The sequence below is a fragment of the Dermacentor silvarum genome, chromosome 1 (assembly GCF_013339745.2).
Source record: "Dermacentor silvarum isolate Dsil-2018 chromosome 1, BIME_Dsil_1.4, whole genome shotgun sequence".
NCBI classification, from domain to species: domain Eukaryota; kingdom Metazoa; phylum Arthropoda; class Arachnida; order Ixodida; family Ixodidae; genus Dermacentor; species Dermacentor silvarum.
Genome location: NC_051154.1, coordinates 420,910,056 through 420,917,158, shown reverse-complemented (window position 1 = coordinate 420,917,158; position 7,103 = coordinate 420,910,056). Strand labels below are relative to the sequence as shown.

General features: G+C 44.4%; 1 non-coding gene across 1 annotated transcript; it reads right to left on the bottom strand.

Moving 5' to 3' along the window:
• Positions 1-3,446: 3,446 nt before the first annotated feature.
• Positions 3,447-3,518, bottom strand: Trnap-agg (transfer RNA proline (anticodon AGG)). Its single transcript has one exon. It is a non-coding gene; the product is annotated as a tRNA-Pro (tRNA).
• Positions 3,519-7,103: the final 3,585 nt, after the last annotated feature.

Genomic DNA, 7,103 nt, shown 5'->3' with positions numbered 1-7,103 from the left:
CATTACAATGTTCTAATACTAACTGTAATATGTCATGATTAACCCTGTCAAAGGCTTTCTGAAGATCCATTTGTATCATAGCTATGTTATCACGATTTATGTCGCAGCATTCTAGGATAGTTCTAGCGGTGTTTATATTTGTGTAAATTGTCCTTCCTTTGATGCCACATGTCTGGTGAGGTAGTACGAGGTGTGTGATAACGCTCTGCAATCTCTTGGCTAGCACCTTTGTAAAAATTTTATAGTCTACATTCGTAAGGCTTATTGGTCGATAGGCCTCAACAGCCATCAATTTCCTGGGATCATCTGATTTTGGAATTAGTACTACATGGCATTTTCTAAACGATAAAGTTGCCATTTTTTGATCATAGCACTCATCTATCACGCGGTGTAAAGCTTATACCAGTTCTTTCTTGAAGGTTTTGTAAATGGCAGCCCCTAGTCCATCAGGTCCCGGTGCCTTGCCGGTGCTTAGTTCATTAATGGCCTGTTCTACCTCATGCAGACTAATTGGCCGTTCAAGCGTTTCTCTCACTTCATCGTCTAGCCTTGGCATGATCGATAGAAAATCATTTCGAGAAGCTACTGCATCATTTATTTTAGGGCTTAGCAGTCTTTGATAACACTCAACAAACGCTTTCTTTATCAATTCGTCATCACGTGTCGCTTCGTTTTTATATCTTATTTCTTTTATCTCTTTCTTTACTGCTTGCCTTTTTTCTTCACTGAATGCCCGCTTAGTAGGCGTTTCCCCGAGCCATAGTCTTTCCGCTCGTGCTCTGACCATCGCCCCACGATATTTATTCTCATCGATCACTTCATGTTTACTTTTCATGTCCCGTATTTCCTTGCTAAAGTGTCCAGGGTTAGTACTCTGAACAGTAGTCATAAAATCTAACGTGCTCTTCAGTTCTTTCTCTTGCTGTTTTTCATTTCTACGCAGCACGCAAGCTCGTTCAATCGCGGCAATCTTTACTTCGTTTTTAAATTGTTCCCAAACCATTGTGAAATTAGAAGTTTCGAGGGAAAATATTCCATCTATCTTCTCCTTTACTTTTTTTAAGAAAAATTTCATCATCCAACAATTTATCGTTTAATTTCCACAAATTCCAGCCGAATCTTGACACTTTTGTTTTGATTCCTGCCGTCGCTGTCACCAAGCAGTGATCACTAAATGTGACGTTCTTTACTCTGTACGCAGTAAGATCCGGTGTGATTTCAGCAGTAACATATATGCGATTAAGTCTAGCGTGACTTACACCTTGATAGTGCGTATACTGTACGTGCTCGTCACCGTCAAAAATACAACCAACGTCGTATAGTTCAAACTCGTTTACAAGCGCGTTTAACAGTGACGCACTTTTATCGCCATAGGTCAATCTGTTTGCTCGATCTTGAGGTCTACACACACAGTTAAAGTCCCCAAATAATATTATGTTTCTTTCGTACGTCATGCAGGCTTTCAGGTTTCCTATGTATTCTTCGCGTTTGTGAATCTTATTCGGCGCATAAACACATATTGCGCGCCAGAGGCGGCCCCAAAACTGAAGTCCAATACTAGTAGCCTACCGTTAGCACTACACGTGACAGTTTGCACCACAAAATCAGTGCATTTTCGAACAAGTACTATGCAACCCGTGGAAGTTCCTCTGGCGTGAGACATACATACAGTATACCTATTCCTGAAAGGCTCGACCATTCTGTATGTTTGTTCTTCGCTTTCTACTTTGGTTTCCTGCACTGCCATTATGTCGATATCATCTTCTAACAAGAGCCGGTTTATCTGGCACTGCCTTCTGCGGGATGCCAAACCCCTCACATTTAACGTCCCTACACAAAAGGGAACTGTCACATTAACAGCCATGTTGAGATTAGGCATACAGACAGAATGGTACTCACGTCTGGGCAGGCAATAAAGGCAAAAAAACAGTACGCGGCACAATCTACATGTCCGCTAGGGCAGGTCTTGCACTGAGGGCACGCTGTCTCGGCACAGTCCGTTCCCCGCTAACACGGGGACGGTGTTGAAGTCGTCCGCACTTCCGGTTCGGCTTGTTATAGACGCCTTCGGCGAAGGTTCGCCGCTGCTCGATCGTTCCGGTGTCTCTTCATATCCGTATGTCGGTGACCTCGCGAGGCCTCTTTGCAGCTGCTTTGGCGGCTGCTATCATTTCGACATCCTCGGAATCCTCGGTCCCGTCTTTCGTGGTCGACTCCGACGTGCTCGCTGATGGCGCGCCCTTTGTCCCAGTCAAATTTTATTCAGTAGTCGGTTTCTCAGACAGCAAGCGCTTTGCACGACAGTCTGGCCGCCACTGGAGCTCTTGGTTTCCTCCGGTGTTGGAGTCGCTTCGGGGTGCGTGCTATTTGCCGCCTGCTCTTCGGTCTCTGCTCGGGACGCCGCATCAGCGTCAGCGTGGTCCATTATGTGTTCAGCCATTTCGTCGCCTTTAACTGGTCTTATAACCCCAGCTTACGACCTCACGCACTCTTGTTCTTCGTGGCCGTAGCGGCGGCAAAGTGCACAGCGTGGTATGTGGCACTCGCGCCGGATATGTCCAGTTCCAAGGCACCGGAGGCATAACGGGGGTCTTCCTGGAACATGCACGAGCGCTAAGTTCTCGGCGACACACACCTGGTGAGGCAAGTCTTCAACTGTCACGCCAGGTTTTGGCTGGAGTGTCACCACACGGGTGGTGGACCCTTTGTCATTGCATCTCTGTACTCGTCACTTTTCTCGGGTGACGTCTGTAACCTTTCCGTAAGGGGCTAAGGCTGCACGAACCTCGTCGTCATGAACGAAGTGCAACAGCCAATAAAGCTTCAGCATGATGCCTTGGTTGCAGGGATCAAATACGACGCAGGGTTGGTCTTTAACGTTGAAAGATTCCGCCGCTAGCATCTTTTTCTTTGCAGCCTCATCACGGAAGGTCACCGCCCATACGTGGTTCATTTGGAAAGCGCCAAGGGCCACCACTTCCGGCAGCAGTGCGCGATAGCATCTCGAAAGTGCTCGACCCGATACGGCCTGGTTTTAACGTCAGCGTGCAAAAATACAGTGTACAAAACTGAAGTACCTGAAGGCAGATGAGGCAAAACAACTTGGTATTCAGGTAAGGCTTATCAGTACACCTGGTACCACTGCCGAGGGCCGCTGTAACCACCCCTACGGAGCAAGGCATTCTGCGTCCGTTCACTGCGGTGGCCGGAAGTAGAATCCTCAGAACAACGAGCCGAACACGTTTAAACTCAGTTGCATGTTTGCACTTTCGTAATATCTTGGTTGCGTGCAAAAATGCAGAACAATGAGCGCCTTTCATCACATCTGCACTACGAGGGAAACGAAGCAAAAAAAAAAAGAAAAGACAAATGTAAATAAATTTTCTTTTGTTAAATATATTTGACCACCTTCCAACTGACTGTGACAAGGAACATAAAAAAAGAGTGGGCTCGTCCGGGATTTGAACCCGGGATCTCTCGCACCCTAAGCGAGAATCATACCCCTAGACCAACGAGCCTTTTTTTTTCTTTAATACCGACTTGGCAAATACACAAAAACAACATGTCAATAAATACGAGATTAAATAACCAGTCGTTAAAAGACTGTAGCGTCATGTTAAAATGGCTTCAACGAAGCCAAACTGTCCAACACTTGAAGCCATTCCGGTGGTTCACTTTGCATTTCAACACTTCCCGTGTGTAAACAACATTTTCAACAAAATAGTATCTGGCTGACCTCGCATGTACATCAGCATTGTGTACAGCCATTCGAGTTCTCCATACGCTTTGCATACCACAATAGCATTAACATGTCCGCCGGCACAACCGTCAGGTTCTGCGCATGGCAAGAACCTTATTCCAAAAGCACTAATCGGGAGCTCCTTTTTTACAAGTTCGCTGCAGATGTCCCAAAGAAAGCGGGCATCGTGGCAGTCAAGAAAATATGTTCAATTGTTTCTTCCTTATTGCATATAAGGCAATTGACGGACCATGGGACTAACAAACCCTTGCTCCTTAGCCATTGCTTAACCGGCAGTGTGTCAGTGTGCAGCTTGAAAAAGAAGGATTTTGTGTTAGCTCTTACAGGCATATTCCTTACTCTTTTGAGAACATCACATTCAGGCCCTAAGTTGTACATAGAACGATACACTGGCATAGGTACAAAAACGTCAACAAGATCCTTATATAATTTTTTTCGTGACACTTCAAAGAAATACTCCCTAGAAAATCTCGCATTTAGAAGACGAATCGCCGTGATAACTTCACGCAGATAACCTTTTAGTACCATCGGTTTGACTGCGTACGACGATACAACGAAATCAGGCAAAGCGTCACGTAATCTCACTTGGATCACCGTGCGCAGAAACCCATCACTTTGGTCACGAAAAAAAACAAATCTCGACAACAAGTTGCTTGAAAAACAAATGAGTTAAACTGAGTCCGCCGTTGCGCAAAGAGTGAAACAAATTAAATCTGCTCATGCGTTCCCATACTGAACCCCAATAAATTCCGCAAACACTCTGTGTATTTTTTGAACTGAAGATCGGCTCATGCATAGCACCTGCAAGACGTAAAACACTTTAGCTACTAAAAACATATTACACACTTTGGCTCTTGCAAACATCGAAAAGTTGTGGCCTCCCCATTTGTTTAGTTTGTTCTTTCATTCTGTCCCTCTCATTCGTCCAGTATTCTACTGGGCTCTCGGTAGTTGCCGAGTGGAACCCCAGATAAGTGCCGGGTATCACACTCCACTGCATTCTGCAAAACAATTTGGCGTATCTTGCCAGTCCCCGTGCCAAAATCCTAAAACACTTTGGCCAACTTATGGCACTACCAGAAGCACTACAAAAAGATTGGGCTTCCTTCACTACTTCTGCAATGCTTTGCTTATCGCGACAGAACACTGCTATGTCGTCAGCATAGGCTAACACTTTTATTTCTCTGCCAAAAACGTGTACCCGCGAATACTATGGCTCTGAAGTATCTTTAAACAGAAATGTTCTAAATAAAGAGCGAAAAGCAAGGCCGAGATCGGACACCCTTGTTTTATGCTAGACAGTACTGGAATTCGTCTGCTGAGTCTGTTGTTGATAATTAGGTTTGTTGTACAACCATCATAAACCATTTTCACCCCATCCAAAATGACTGTTCCGACATTCATGTATTCAAGAAGCAGAAACAGGATCTCGTGCGACACTCTGTCAAAAGCTTTGGCTAAATCCAGTTGTAGCATAGCTACACGATCTTGCATCAAATCGCAACATTCAAGTATGCTTCGCGCTGTGTGTATATTTGTGAAAATAGTCCTACCTTTTATACCGCATGTCTGATGTGTACCTACTAGGGATTTCACTACACTCTGAAGACGTGGGCGAGCACCTTCATGAATACTTTATAATCAATGTTAGCTAAACTTATTGGTCGGTAGGCCTCTACTGATTGAAGCTTATGGGGTCAGTAACTTTAGGTATAAGTACCACATGAGTCTGTCGGAAGGAAGGAGGCGTCCATTTTTGTTCATAACACTTCGTTATGAAGCGATACAGAGCCTGTGCTACTTCAACCTTGAAAATTTATATATCGCTGCCCCAAGACCATCTGGTCCAGGCGATTTTCTTGCACTGAGGTCATCGATAGCCTTTTCAATTTCTTCTACAGAAATATGCCTTTCAAGAGCTTCCTTAAGTTCACCATCAATTCTCGGCATCAGAGGCAAATAATCACTTTTAAACGCCGAGATATCGCTTGCTCTCTTGCTTAGCAGCGTACTATAGTGGTCCACAAAAGCACGTTCTATCATTTCCTTGTCGTTTGTAAGCTGCCCTTAATAAACTATTTCTTTTATTTCCTTACTCAATGCGTGTCTCTTCTCATCACTTAGCGCTCGCTTGGTGGGCGTTTCACCCAACCATACTCGTTCTGCGCGTGCTCTCAAAATGGCGCCGCGATATCTCCTTCATCAATGACTTCAAGTTTCGCTTTAAGTTCTTTGATATCGCTTACAAATGTACCAGCCGCGCCTCTTTCCATGTTCAAAAGGTATGCTAACGTGCACTGCAGTTGACGTTCTTCTTGCTTTTGTTTGTGCCGCAACACGCATGCTCTCTCTAAAGCAATATTCGTCGCTTCGGTTTTAAACAGTTCCCAAGCTTCTACAACATTTTCCGCATTTTGAAGGAGAACATTTTCTAATTTCTCTTTTATTCTTCGTAGAAACAATTCATCCTGCAATAAATTGTCATTAAGTTTCATAAGTGCCAATTAAATTTTTTCTCTTTGCTTTCGTACCTATCGTAACCATTACCAAGCAATGGTCACTGAAACTGATGCATTCGACACTGTAGCTAGAAAGGAGCGGAACTAAGAGAAAAGGGACATAGATACGGTCTAACTCGAGTGGCAGTCTCCTTGAAAATGCGTATATTGCACCTCACTGTCAGAACCAAGAACACTTCCAACTCCTCCAGATCAACTTCACACAAAATTTCATGCAGAACAGTTGCGCTTCTATCTTGACTGAGCAGCTTTTCGATCTATCTATCGGCCGGCACACACAATAAAGTCGCCAAACACTAGAACGTGCCTTTCACACACCAAGAAAGACCTCAGGTAAACAAAAAATTCTTCGCGTGTGCAAGCATTATTAGGTGCATATACACACACCGCCCGCCAAAGCAGTCCAGAAAAGAAAATCACAAATAACATACGCCCTCCCTGACATGAAGTAACTTGCTGCTCTGTTATCCCAATACTGTTTCTAATAAAAAGAAGGCAGCCACAGAAGTACCATTCGCATGGCAAACGCATACGTTGTAATTCGTTCTGAAATTCTGCCCATCGATCCGTTTTTTCCTCTGATTCAATTTTTGTTTTTGGACTGACTGCATCAAATCAATGTTTTTTCTAATAGCATGCGGCTAATCTGACATTGTCTTCGCCGCTGTGACAGCCCTCTGACGTTTAATGTCGCCAAACGAAGCGGAGTGGTGATGTTAATTTCGTTTGCCATTGTGTAGCTGCAATTAAGTGGGCCCCTACTCACACGGTTCGAGAAACATAGCGGCTGTTGTATACACTGATGCTTGGTGTTGCTCTTGAAG